Raw genomic sequence first — 15,193 nt, 5'->3', positions numbered from 1 at the left:
GCACTGTTCCAAGTGCTAAAAAGGCCACGTCCTTGACTTTACACTCCAATTTAACTTGGTTGTTTGATCAGTTTCTATTAAAAACATGCCAGGATGCATATTAGCTTTCAATCACCAGGAAATTATTGGGCTTCTCCTATGTGCCCAGGATTGTAACATACTAAATCAGTGACTTTCAACCAAGGGCGATTTGCCCTTCGGAGAATGTTTGGCAAAGACTAAAAGTGTATTTACTTGTCGCAACTTGGAATGTGCTATTGGCATTAAATCGGTAGAGGCCAGGATTGCTCTAGAAGCCATTCAGTGCACAGGACAACCCCTGGCCCAAAAGGTCAATAGTGCTAAGACAGAGAAAATCAGAGACTAAACATAGACCATTATTATTATTGTCTTTTCTGGAGACTATATACTTTTGTAAGGGCGACTCAACTAACATTTATGAAGTTACAAAGCATAAATAAATACTAAACTCAGTGCTCTAAGGATTCAGAAACAGAAGACCGAAGTTCAAGCCCCACCTTGCCACTTCTTTCTTCTGTGATCTTTGGACAATCATTTAAGCATTTGGGGCCTCAGATTTATTATCTTGAAAACAAGGCTATTGATGACTAACCTACATATTTTATTGGGCTGTTATATCAAAAGAGATAGTGTTTTTGAAAAAACTTTGAGAACTATAAAGTATGAAATAGATATAAAGCAATAGTAGTACAATAATTCTTTACCACACTCTTTTACCAAATTCAGATAGACATGTTGTAGAAGTGTCCACCCTGACCTCGGCGAACAACATCATCATCTACTGGTAATCCAAGTCAGGAATACCACATCCTCCTTGATCCTTTTCTTTCTTTCTCTTTTTTTTTCTCTTGATCCTTTTCTTTTCTCATTCCCCAATCAGTCAGTGAGTCCTGGGGAATCTAGTTTTTTTTTTCTTTGTTGGGGGACAGAAGGGTAAGTGCAAGAATAGAAATCCAAATGAATACTCCATCCAGGCACTCGCTGATGAAGTTAACGTCGAATCACAGACAAATGGTTCAACACTGTTTGATTATGCTCTGTTGCCCTCTTCCTTTTCTTCCATCTTGCCCTCCTAGCCCTTGAAATTTCTTCCCTTATTCTTCTGGGAGACTCAGTAACAAGGCTATCATTTCTTATACATTGCCTTTTTGGGTGTGAGCAGACTTAAGACCAGGTGGATAGTTGAGTTCAGGGTGAGAGTCAGGACGTAAATGAAGGTGTGGGAGAGCATCATTTGAGGTCTAGTGAAGGAACTCAGATCTTCGGAATGTTTGAGGATCTCAGGGACATCTTTTTGGAAGGCACGAGCTAACTGACCGAACTGAGAACACCTACCATATATGTAAAGGGTACCACAATGTGCTACTTTGTGTAGAGTTTTTTGTACTATGCACACTCAGTATATGAACTCCTATGTATGTAAAAGATTTACTGTAGTTTAATTATTCACTCTCTAAAAAATGTTTTATCTGTGAAATTATTCCTAATAATGTAATAAAGACTCTCCCAGTGTGATTAAAATATATTTTTAATTGAAGTAAAAATAACAGTTTTATATTAGTTCAGGTGTACAACATAGTGATTCAACAATTCTATACATTAATCAATGCTCACTATAAGTGTAGTCACCCTCGGTCACCACACAACGTTAATACAATATTATTGACTATATTCTCTATGTTGTACTTTTCATCTCCATGACTAATTTAGTTTAAATTGGAAGCTTGTACCTCTTAATCCTCTTTATCCATTTCACCCATCCCCTACCCGTCTCCCTCTGGCAACCACCAGTTTAAAAAAAAATTAGAATAGATTTTGATTCACAAACAAATGCTTTAAAGGCACATCTCTTCTGACATGTCAAGTGATGTATATGGGGTAGAAAGAAAAGGACAAATGGACAATGTCTGCATTGATGGAAGAATTATATAGGCACAATTAGAAAACAGAAGGAAAACAACTTCTTTCAAGAATTGATTGGTACAACAGAGCGCTCAGTCAGTTAAGAATCTGCCTCGTGATCCCAGGGTCCTGGGATTGAGTCCTGCGTCACTGGACTCCCTGCTCAGTGGGGAGTCTGCTTTTCCCTCTTCTTCTACCCCTCTCCCCGTACTCGTGCTCTCTCTCTTTCTCTCTCTCTCTCGCTCACTCGCTCTCAAATAAATAAATAAAATCTTAAAACAAACAAAACAATAAAAAATGTATTGGTGCAGATCAGTTCATAGAACCATTTTCACTTTTTAAATCCATCATTTCTTGACTGCTTATAGCATATAAATCTTGTACTATAGTTTCATGTGGGTATAAAGAAACTCAGTGAAATGATTTATTTTTATTTTCTTTCTCTTGCTGTTTTGAGCTCTATGGTAGTATCTGAGACCTCGGCATACAGAAGGTCTGAAATGAAATATGCTTCACAAATTTCCGACATGGAATACCCATAATTATGATTCAGTTAAATAATACTAGTAGCTGGCTGTTAACAACAACAACAAAAAAAAAACTACAGTTTGTTTTTTCTTCTGTGATACTCAGAAGGATTGTGTTTTTCCCATGACGCATAGATATTCGCAGGATCATGCACATTCTGAGTTGACCCTATCCATAAAGCAAAGGAGAACAGTCTTGCTTGGCTGGAGTAGTTGGTTCCAGCATCATGCACACCATCACATGGAGCCAGCCTAGAAGCTTCATTCTGACTCTATACACTAAGTTGCCTTTCTCTTCCCAGACCATCCACCTCTTTGACTTTAGCTTGCTCCATGTCTGAACACACAAAAGTCTCCTGGTGGCCTGGATGATCAAGAAGCAGAGAGATGTAAATGAACTAGTTTAGAGCCCACTTTACAAATTGCAAAGAGATCTGAGTTCACTGGTATACTCTAACCTCCCCATGACATGAACTAGATTGTTCTTGGTGATTTTGATGTCATTTCCAAGGCCTGCATATTTCCCATTTGCCAGGTTCCTCTTGGATGTTAACACGGAGGGGTTTGCACTGGTACCGTTAATGTCAGAGAGATGTCTGCTGAGTTCTTATGGAGATTTACTCTGTAAAATCACATACCAGAATGAAGCTTATTCCTTTAACAATTCCAGTAGATTTCCTAGGAAAAACCTCTTCCTAGCCCAGAAAAAGCCCATCCTCTATTTTTTTCTTTCATGGAGCTCCATCTAATGGCAATTTCCTGCTTTTCAACAGGGAGGGAAATGCCTGGTCTCCAGGTAAAGGCAAAACTCCCCCAGCTGTGGAGCTGAGTCTGGTGCTTTTTCAGTAAGGGTAGTAAGCCTTGATGTTTATCGTTTGCTGCATCAGGATTTTACCGATTGGATTGATTTCAGTTCTGGGCACTGAGAAAGTCAAGGAAAGAGAAAGCTTATGCTTTCACTTAATCATGTCACAAAGCAAGATACCCCCGCTGCACAGCTCTGAGCAACATCTGGCCAGGGCTGGAGCCACTCAGCTGTTCTAAATGCCAAGTCAGATGAGAAAATCACAGGCTTGAGACTGAAGACTGCAGGAGGCCTCTCTTGTGGCTTCTTACTGCATCACTCCATGGCGCTGAGGCAAGGTAGAGGCATGCAGAAAATGCACACTGCAATGGGCATGCATTTTGAGATGCAAACCGCAGGAACAAAGATACAATGCCTCATCAGTCCTTATGCTGCTCTTGAGTACAGAGACCCACAGTAACTGCTCCCAGGGTGTCATTCAGTAGCTGCTGGAGGCACGCTCTGCTGAGTCACTGGCCTTGGCAAGACAAGCTGGCGGGGACCTGGTAGGCAGGTGATAGAGGGAGAAAAAAAAAAAAAACTGCTCTGTAAACCAAGCAGCAAGGCCTTTTCCTGAGACTCACTTTTTATTTTAGTCCATTCACTTCTTTTCTATGTTTGTTATATTTTAGCTACTCCAACAGAGCTATAAGTATAGTTATTTACAAATGTCTTGAGTAATTGCAAATACGTTTCCAGGGTGCAGGAGGCTCTTTCTTCCCATCTACTTTCCTTTCTCTACAAACAAATGGGTGTTACGTGCACGTGTGTGCATGCATGCATACACACACACACACACACACACACACAGTTGCAGGAAGGGGGCACTGTATTTGTGATGGCGACTTGGAAAAATTAAAAACTTCAACAGCAGCAATGGGATTATAAAGAAAAAATGAGAAGGACCCCATCCTAGGCTCCCAGCCCCATGTCCGTGACCAAAGGCATCTGACATGCCTGGAACCTCCTTGTCCTCTGCTGGGACTCAGGTGGGTTCCTCCAAGAACTCTGACAGCTCCCACCTTGGGTCTTTGCACCAACTTGCCCAATTGGAAAGATTTTCTATGTGTGAGCCAGTAAATATTTCCGGTGAAAGGCTGTGAAAGGTGGGAATGACACATCCGGAAGCAGCTGTTTGAGGCCCAGAACACCCAGCAGGCCAGCTGGAGGTCCCTCACTATCTCTTTGTTATTGAGATGAGGTTGCTCCCTATAGAGAGGATGCTGGCTCCTCAAAGGCATTGCATTGCAAGTGTCTTACTATATTTACCCGCCAGTGGGAGTGACTTTGCTTTTCCAGTCAGAGGTGAGTGATTATTACAAAGGATGATCTAAGGACCAAAGTGACCTCAAAAGAGAGGCAGGAAATGCAATAATATATCTCTATTTCAATTCATTTAGCATCGCCCCCTCTCCCCCCAAACCAGACACTGACTCCTCTGCTGGTTGTTTTGGCTTCCAGCCATAATTTGCTTGCTAATAAGGAAATTCTTGCCCTGGACTGCCTTCTTTTCAAGGGTGTACAGTGGCAGTGTCGGTAAGGAAATCTGGATTTAGAAGAAGAGAAAATGCCTTTGAGTTCTCCTATAAAGATCCTGTTCCTTCCCCTGGAAGGGCCAGATTGTGGCCCAGAGGAGGGTCATAGCACTGTGGGAACTGATCCTTTACTTGTAAGTTTACTTCTTTACCTGTCCACAGAACACAAACGCCAACTGGATTCATTAGCGTGATGCTGCCTTACAACAAACACCCACACTGTATCTCGGGCCTAATGGTAATAATATGGGTCCATAATCCACTTCCTTCCCTAAAACAGAGGAAGGTGTATTTCCTCAATTCTTCTCATTCATCCACCCACTGAGAAGATTTCAGATTAGTCTAGAAATAAAAGGCTCAGGATATGAGACGTCAACTTTTAAGCCCTATCATTCCTCTGGCAGTTAAGTGTCACACTTCAACAGTACTTGGGTTTGCCTTGCTGTATTGTCAGAAATTTATTCAGCTGCAAGAAACAGAGAAATGTCCCCCAAATAACTTAAAATTATAAGGCTGATTTCCTGAAAACCTTCAGCTTATATTTTATTGTCTGCAATGTATTGCTTCGCTGCACCCAATTATGACAGTCTAGGAAGCTTGAGATTTTTAGCCAGGAACATTGTTACCCTGATTAAAATTACTAAGGAAGTAGAGAGGGACAGGAATTTGATTTTGGGGAGGAAAGAGTATTGATTGTTATAATCCCAGCATCTACCACTGTGCCTGGGAAATAGTAAATTATACGTACTTGTTGAATGAGGCCCTAAAATATTAAGATAAAGCATGGTCAAATCTTAAAATGCTAAGCCCCTTACAGGTGTCACTAATATAGTGATTAAGAAAATACCTGTGAGAAAATTTCATGGTAATAGAGATAAGTGTACAAAGCAAATATTTATTTGATTCTTTTTGATTCTTAATGTTCTTGATGAAATAGAAAAAGAAGGTCCTTAACATGCTCTAGCCATCTTTATACCATTATAGCTCTCAGAGGTGCAAAGATCTTGGCGTCAGCTCTTTCTGCAATAGTTTTTTTAATGAATTTCTAGGTCAATGGCCTTAATAAACATCACATTACAGTTGTGGGACTGTTTTGGTAACTTTATAGAAAATTATTCCAAAGATGGAATATCATGTATAAACATTGTCTTGGGATGGTCTTTATTTTTTAGCACCTTGATCATGAGTGAGTTTTCATAAAACAGAGGTATCCAGTGGTGTCTTTGATTTCAATAGAGCCTTAAATCGATTCAACAAGGATTAATGAGCATTGACTATACTCCAGGGATTATATGGGGGGAGAACACAGGCCCTGAGAATACACAGAAGAATCATGTACTATTTCTTTCCTCAAAGAGTATATAATCCAGGGTTGAGAGACATTTCTGATATGGTGAGTGCTAATCTAGATGGGATACATGATGCTGTAGGACACTTAGGAAGGGCAAGATTAGATCCATCCATCTGGAGAAAATTCTACAAGGTTGTTAGAGGGATCTGAGTTGGGCCTTGATTGAGGGCTTTAGCAAGTAGAAGGATGTGGTTGAAAATCCTATCCTTTTGTATTTGATTTATATTAAAATAATTATAGTGGCACAAGGCAAGAAAAAAATTAAGCAAGCATGAAAGAAGTCATCACTTAGGAAGGTAGAAGCTTGAAGCTGAATTAAAATCATACCTTTGGAGAATGTTATGAAACCTGTTTGACTTATAGTCATTAAGCAGTTCACAGTCACTGTCCTTGGAAATGGGATTTTGTAGACTGATCAAACTTTGCAAAGACTAAAGAAATAATGTCTCTTTTCTCCTGACCATCCTTTTCATTTGATGGAAAGGAAAGATGGGAGTTCAGAGTAACTGGCAAGCTTCCCATGACTGTAAAATTGCTGTCTGGAAACTGCTATTTGGCTCTTTGGTAAACAATATATCCCCCAAACTAAAGATCAGGTCATAGCACCATTTAATGATCTCAAAATATTTGAAAAGATACTTAAAAATTAAATCAAAGGTGTAGCTGTTTTCTATAGTGATGCAAAATGCATACAGATGTTTATAGAATTCAAATTTGGAAAGTTGGAAAAGAGGTAAAAAGCATTGTGACAAAAGTCTTCAGATTGAAATTCAGTCCCTGTTAGGACGGAACAGCTGCTTCTCTGACAGCCTGAGAAGCAATCCATGCCCCTCAACCTCCACTCTGTCCTTCCCCACCACTGCCTTCAGGGGGACAGAAGACAATTGAGCTCAGACGTCACATGGAGGTTGATGTTACCGGAAACCCAAATATCCAAACTGCAGTCAATCAAAGCATGTAATATGGTTGCAGATGATTAACTAAATTGATGGGGTGCTTGGCACTCTGTGTACCCTAGATATTTTCTTCCTTGTTAGATACTCCATGCTGCTGGGTTTTTAGAAACCTCTGTTAGCTTGGATTCCTCAGGTTGTGGTTTTTGTTTTTTGTTTTGGGGTTTTTTTTTTTTTTTTTCAAAGCTCTTTTGTGTGTCCCACATGGGAGCATTGGAAATTACTATGTTATTCTCTTGAGGAGATATGCCTAGTGTTTTTACAGCATATTTGCTGTAGTGTTACTTTGTGTTACTTGTAGTTGCCATTCAGCATGGCAAGATTACCTATTTTATTTTATTACTTATCTTTCCTCTTGCACTGTTCCTGTCTTTTTGGAGAAAATGTATACCCAAACCACACTGATAGTTGGTTCTTCAGTGAGAGTAGCTCATGCTCTCCTCCAGGAATGTAGGACATGGGGCAATTTTAGTCTCTCTCAAAGCCAATCAGGCATCTGCAGATAACTTGTGCCTGTTAGCAAACAATTAAGAGAAAAAAGAACTTCACAGTATAATGGCTTGAAGTTGTAGCCTTGACCTTTTAACTCCTTTCAGCAATCGCTGAAATATCCTGCCCTCCAATAACTGGGTACTTTTATCAAAAGCTAAGTTATCACAGTCATGGCAGACTCAAGACAACAGCCTCCCCTGGTGCTCTGTAGCAGTTTCCTGGGTGAAGGTCCCCACTGTGTGGTCATTAAGGCACTAGAGCTCAGTAGCACCTGAAGATTCACAAGGATACCCAGAGGCCAGGATGTAGTCCCAAGAATTGAGAGTGACAGAGGGGGAAGAGGGAACCCTTCTTGACAGCAGCTGTTTGTTCTCAGAACCCTCTTCCTGCTTTTCTGGGTATGAGGACAGTCTATTTCAGTATGGAGTATGTAAACAGCTCTCTGAAACCCCTCTTGTCTTATTTGTTGAGATTAGAAACATAGTATTTTTGAAAAAATAGGAATCTTCTTCCCAACAGGTAATTTTTAAGTTTTATATAGCTGAGAGATACTGTGATTTCAGTCAACATCTTTAGAAACCCACGAATTCTGAGACATAGAAATATTTGCTTGCTGTGGAGACCTTCTGGATGAAAACATTTTGCATATTTTCTCGCTATGTATGAGCAGCATCAGGTATAGATTAAATCAACCAATAATTGACCGGCTAGCAGACTATAGAATGTTGCTACTCTATCTCAAGTTGTTTATTTAAATTAGGATGTCATCTTTAGAGATGTAGTCAATCACTAGGACTGCCATAACTAAGTACCAGGGGGCTTGAACAAGAGGAATTTGCCCATGATTCTAGAGGCTAGAAATCCGGGATCAAGGTGTTGGCAGGGTTGGTTTCTTTGAGGCCTCCTTCTTTGGCTTGTAGATGGCTGCCTCCCTCCTGTGTCTTCACCTTGTCTTGCCTCTCTACTTGTTATGTCCTAATCTCCAGTTCTTGTAAGGACACCAGTCATACTGGTCTAGGCCCCACCCACCCTTATTCCCTCATTTTAACTCCACTGCCTCTCTTCAAATACAGTCTCATTCTCAGGTGTAGGGTGGTGGTGGTCAGGACTTCAACATATGAATTGGTTGAGGGGGGCACAACTCAGGCCCTGATCAGTGGTATTAGCAAGAAAAATATATTTGCAAAATGTATAGATTTATTGAAGCATATTACACACCAGGCAATGGGATAGCTGTTTTACATATGTAATTTTATACACTTCTTATAATGATCCTAAAAGCTAGATGAGTAGAATCTCTATTTTGCAAATGAGAAAATGTGGGCTCTGAAGTAAAGTGACTTTCCCAAAGCTATAGTGAACAAATTGTTGAGACCAAGTCTCCAGAAAGTGCACACGTTACCATTCTGCTCCTCTGCGATGTATGCAAGGTCACAGAGCTGGCCGGCAGCAAAGACAGGCCTCCTAATTCCCAATGCAGCATTCTATTGCACTCATGTGCAAATGATCCGAGAGTAATGGAGTTTTCACTACCTCGCTTGTTAAAAATGAGGCTATCATTTTGCCTTGTGTTAGGCTGTTTTATATTTCGAGGGATAGAGAGCGATGAACATGATGAGATGTTAAAAACCACCAATGCCTTGCTTATTAACTCAGTTAATTAGGACTACTGAAAGGATATTAATAGGTACTGCCACTGACCATCCCGGTTTGCCTGGAACTGAGGGCATTTCCAGCATATGGGATTTTTCTGTTAAACTTCAGACAATCCTAATTTTAAAAGCAGAAACAGTCTTTTGTTTTTATTTTTTAAGACTGTATTTATTTATTTATTTACTTATTTATTTATTTATTTATTTGAGAGAGAGAAAGAGTGCTGGAACAGTGTGGAGGAGTAGAGGGAGAGGGAGGTGGTAAAGCATCTCAAGCAGACTCCTGGCTGAGCACTGAGCATGATGGGGGGCTCAATCTCATGATCCCAAGATCATGACCTGAGCCGAAACCAAGAGTCATTTGCTTAACCGACTGAGCCACCCAGGTGCCCCAAACAGAAACAGTTTTAAAGCAGAAAATATTGGAAACAATTTCAACAACTGCAGAGGCAGGCCCTCTGGAGAATGGGACTACAGACACAACAGCTAGACTCCTTAAGGACTGAACATACAAATGGACAATGGCTAGACCATATATAAAACTAGACCTTTGGCTGGCAACCTACAGTCCTTTTCCCAGGAAGCCAACCCCTTGTCTGCAATGAACAACCAATTATGTCTCACTTGAAGGAAGCCAGATTGCCATTTCTGGTGGCAACCCAGGAAGCTAAACAATAATTTCTGTAACAATCAGCCCAAAATGTCCAGGGCTTAATTAATAATCAATGTCTGCCCTAATTTTTGTTCCTGCTCCCAACTTAGGGTAAATCAGAGAAAGCCAAATATGCACCCCTAACCAATCACACAGAATGTCCTACTTCTAGTTAGCCCACCAGTAGTTCCCCTTGCCAAAGGCCTCAATGAGGGCACACCAGAAGCCTTCTCTTTCATCTACTATAAAGTTTCCCCCACTCCTCTGCCTGCTTTGAGTCCCTGTCAAAGGCTGCAAGTGACATGGCAGTCTCCCTTGCTATAGCAAACTCAGAACAAATAGCTTTTGCTTGCTGTCATTTGATTGGCCTTTATTTTCACATTCCATCAACAAGACACATCATTCATCCTCTACTCTAGCGTTCCACCATTTTGGACAGCACTCCGCCTTTACTGTTCTCACCTGCTATGATACCATTGAAAACTGTCTGTGCCTTTGTGGTCTCAGGCTTCTGTTTACTGCCTTATTTCTGGGCCTTCAGGTTTTCCTTTCCACCAGCTGCATCTATCTTTTAGTTGAACTCCCTGAGAGAAAGTGTCAGAATGCAGCATGCATTGGGTGCTAAAGGAACATCCTTAGTATGCATTGTTATGACTCCAGCCAACTCATAAGCTGCTGGCCAGACTATAAATGACTGCCTTTGGCTCAATGGCTGGTCCTTGGCCACAGAGCAGCTTTGCTCATGGTAACACCATCATGTGGTACAAAGCATGGCAACTCATGTATAATAAGGCCATTTCATTCAAATAGAGTTTGTGATTATGGCTTCACAACGAGTATACATTAACAAAACTGACTAAGGGTTATGTCTGAAAATGACATTTGGTCCTTATTGAAAAGATATGTTTGAACATGTGAAGCACACACAGCAAGGCACCCTACATATTCTTCTTTACTTTTCTTCTTTCCAAGAGCTCTTTTTCACTTTATAATTGGAAGAAAGAGAAGCTTTGAGTACGTGCTCAATTTGATTTGGCAGATTTTTATCCCTGCCATGTTACTACTGGGCTTTACTGAACAGAAAGTCTTGCAAATTAGATTCCAAGTGAACAGTGTGGGATTCTCCACCTTAATGAGTCATCCCTTGCATGTGAAACCTTTCAATAAATGATGTATCAACTGTTATTCATTACTAGTTCTATAAAACTACTTTCTTCTTAAAAGAATTAGACCCAAAGAATGGCCACTTTTGAATCTATTTTTCATAAAGTTTTTCAAAAATTTTTAGTTAATTTTGAATTATTTGTACTCATTTATTTATCATTGGGTTTTTCATATTTACAGAGCACCTTCTATCTTTCAGGCTTATTATTTACCTGCTAGAGTGTGATTTCCAAAGCAAAATTATTGTGTCTAAGTCCTCAGTTACTTTCCTGTGTATATGCCAATAGATAAATGCTCAGAGAAACATAATTTCAATATCAAGAGATCACCAGGCTCAAAGAGAAAGTCACTAGGCCTTGAAAACAGTTGCTTTAGGATCTGATCTTCATTATCTATGGAGATAAGAACTGCTAATTTGCAGCATTTGGACTCATCCAGATTACTATAAAGATGAGCTCTAGAAGCAAAGAAAAGTCACTAGGTTTTGTCTTCATTTCACAGAATGTCCCATACAAGACACCCAGTTCTCTTAAATTTGGGCTCTACATACTAAACAAATCACTGGACATGTTTTCAGATGGTTTTTCTAACCAGAAATGCAACTTGTCAACCAGAAGACCTAAGTGTCTTGCCAGTAGTGTTTTTCACAGTAAGATGATAACTGACAATCTCTCTACAAATTCATATTTCTTGGATGCAATTTGCTTGTTCCAAGTGCTGCTCAAACTTAAAGGAGAGGAATTTTACCAGCCTAGAGGTCCTCTGTGACCAAGACTCCCCAGGGTGGGATAGACACCCCCTTCATGTCTTTCTGTGGTGCCCAATACACATGCTGGGGCATATAGTAAATATGAATGACAATTATCAGCAACCCATTTCTGAAAGGAAGTGGTATTGTGAGGTTTTTTAAGACTGCCCCACATAAAGCAGGTCTAGGAACAATGAATGGGCTGAGGCGATCTGCTCTGAGAATCAAGTTGGGTCAAGTCAGCCAGAAGCACAGGGCAGGGAAAGAGCATGGTTGTGTTGGAGAGGTGTTGTGGGGGCGTAGGAAGTAAGAAAAGGGGTGGAGAATGACCGGGGGTTGGGAAAACGGAGTTTCATTCTCAAAAGTCAAAACCCAGGGATTGGCTTAGAAAACAAGCTCAGAAAAAAGGGCTGAGAAAGAGGCTCTAGTAGGTCTGGGCAGTTAAGAAGAGCTTACTGTTCCTACTCTGTACAAAACGTTGTCCTGTTCCAAGATTTCTATTATAAATTCATTATCCACATTTAACATCTTCACTGAGTCTTGTCGTGGGGTTAGGAAGCAGATATTATTGTGGACTGCTGCTGTGTTCACAAAGCAATCACTTACATAAATTCCCTTTATCACTGCTGAGTGATGGTGGAAGTATCCACTGATAACCTCTGAGAGCGTCAACTTCCTACCAGCTGCTGAGTCACCATATCAAGCATATTAATACATCTGCAAGAGAAAATTTCAGTTTTACACAGGATATAAATGCAACAGATATGGTTTCCCTCAAGGGAAAATAAGAGTTAGTAACTGACAAATATAAAATATCAATTACCCCTAAGATTAATATTGGAAAAAGCCCATAGTCTCTATTTTAAAAGTGGCTTCCTTGCTCACAAAACACATGAATATGACCTCCATAGGGTAATGACAGGTTGGATCTCCAACACACATTATTGGCATACTTTAGACATTATACCTCATTAAGTGTACAGGGCTTTAATTCACCCATAAGCATACCCTATAGTTCTAAGACTTATTTTCTACTGGAAAATTTATTACTATGGTTTCTTATGTGTTTGCAATTGTTTTAAACAAAGCACATTCTGTATTGCTACATTATCTTCTTTTAAAAGATTAGAGCATCTATATCCTGGATGAGTCAACATAGCCAGTTGGCCAGTCAGAAATGATTCTGTGCCCATCAGAGTCAGTTGTGACAAATATTCATATCAAAGGGCAGCCATAAACGTGTGTGCAATACCATATTAATCAAAGGCAATGCATGCCATGCAAATGGTTAGGGGATGCCTTCTAATGACAAATTCTACAAATGGCCCTATTATTTCTGCTTCAATAAATAATAGCTTCTTGGCAATGCAATCTGAATAATCCTTTAGTTCTGCTGGAAATATGAATGCCCACCTTGGTTTAACATTTGATTTTTGATCCCAAGAAACATTATGGTGTGACTCAAAATGATTGCAACTGAAGATAAAGGCATGTGATCTGTTGAGACTCAGACATGATATAGTCTGAATTTTCTCTTCTGCTCTTTTTCAAATTAAATTACTTTCACTCTGCAGTTTTAAAAAGCATATTTTGTGAGGAAGAAATGCACTTCAATATATGCTATCGGGACAAATATTTTCCATGTTATAAAATAATCATAATAATAAACATAAAAAGAGAAAGAGGAGGAAAGAAAAAGAAGAAAGAAACTGGACCCTTAACCACATGCTATAGATAAAAATCAATCCCAAGGAAAGATTTAAATGAGGAAGACAAAACTATAAAATTTTTAGGAGAACATGTGTCAGACTGTCTTTACAAAATTGGAATAGGGAGGGATTTATTAGACAATGAAATCCAAACAGTGAAGGAAAATATTGGTAAATTCAATTACATTAAATGGAAGAACTTTCCATCCCTCCATCCATTGCTCCTTCCCTTCCATCCTTCTATTTTCCCTCCTTCTCAAAACCTATTGGATCAGAGCCTGGGATAGGAAGGCCTACCTTGTAAAGCTGCAGCATCTCAGAGGTATGTCGGGGCTCTTGTGAGGAAGGTGCACCTAGTCGTGTGGCAGCTTGGCAAGGGCAATAGATTGCTTTTATATGAGGACTGACCATATAAGTAAGTATACTGAGGATAATGGGAGCCAGATTTCTCAAAGTTAGAGAAAGAAGCTACAGATATTAAAATGGGAAAAGCTAAAATAAATCTTGTAGTTTTCAATATAGAAAGGCCATAAACATAGATATATATGTATATGTAACTGTATGTATATGGGTGTGTGTGTCTTTCTCTGCAAGCATTCATTATTTCCTAGCTCTGCCTACTGAGAAGTCCTGGAAGCAGCAATACCTCAATGGTAATAGGTATCCGCATCCTGAGCTTGGGTTATTTATTCATTTTTTTTAGATTTTATGATTTTATTTATTTATTCATGAGAGACATAGGGAGAGAGGCAAAGACCTAGGCAGAAAGAAAAGCAGGCTCCTCGCAAGGAGCCAGAAGCAGGACTTGATCCCAGGATCCTGGGATCACCACCCAAGCCAAAGGGAGGCGCTCAACCACTGAGCCACCCAAGCGCCCCCTATAACTAAGCTTATAAATATCACTTACCATGAAGAAGGACTCAGGATCCTTGGAGAAGTGACTGATTTCTAGGGCTGGGTCAGGGAAATTACACTGCTATGGTGCTAGGAAGTAAGGAAGAACTCAAAGAATGATAAAGCGATGTAAAAAGGACACAGTAGCTAGTATAAGGGGTCTCCTATTGGCCAAATCTGGGACAATCCAAACATCAAAATAAATAATGACAGTAACAAGTTATAATCTACTGATTTAAATAGGAATATCTGAGTCCAGACTGATATAAATAAATAAACAGGCAAAAAAATGAAGAGAAAACTTCTTACAACATTTCTAACAATAACACAGCAAGTAATTCATGTAGAACAAAGTTAACATTAAAATATCATTTTTTGGGCAAACAGAATAGCAATTACTCGGGTAAGAAACTTTAATAGAGGTCACATTTTAATGGAAGTAAAAATTTGAAGAAAATCAGGTTGTTTTCATAGCCTCAAAATATCTTTTCACACTAAGGAGGGCACTTGATGGACTGAGGGGACTTGATGGTATTATACTATATGTTGGCAAACTGAATTTAAATAAAAAAAATTTTTAAAATAAATAAAAATTGATAATGAAAAAGTATTTTTTCACAAAATACTGACGAGATACAAGAGGGAAAGAGTGAATTTACAGTGGAGAAAACAGACAGCTGGTTGTCATTACCTTAATCAAATGATCAAAGCTGGCATAACTAGGAATGAGACAAATGAGAATCACGTAC

At 39.6% G+C, this 15,193-nt stretch overlaps 1 long non-coding RNA gene across 1 annotated transcript in view; it reads right to left on the bottom strand.

Annotated features, from left to right (window-relative positions):
• LOC140623457 (uncharacterized) overlaps positions 1-15,193 on the bottom strand; it is a 62,926-nt gene that overhangs the window by 45,095 nt on the left and 2,638 nt on the right. The window contains exons 3-4 of the long non-coding RNA XR_012023075.1: positions 14,458-14,534; positions 12,448-12,558 (exon numbers count right to left, since the gene is read on the bottom strand). This is a non-coding gene — a long non-coding RNA (uncharacterized lncRNA). The remainder of the gene's footprint in view (positions 1-12,447; positions 12,559-14,457; positions 14,535-15,193) is intronic.

Source organism: Canis lupus, chromosome 33, assembly GCF_048164855.1.
Source record: "Canis lupus baileyi chromosome 33, mCanLup2.hap1, whole genome shotgun sequence".
NCBI classification, from domain to species: domain Eukaryota; kingdom Metazoa; phylum Chordata; class Mammalia; order Carnivora; family Canidae; genus Canis; species Canis lupus.
Note: the sequence above shows the minus strand (reverse complement) of the source record. Positions and strands in the feature narration are given on the sequence as shown.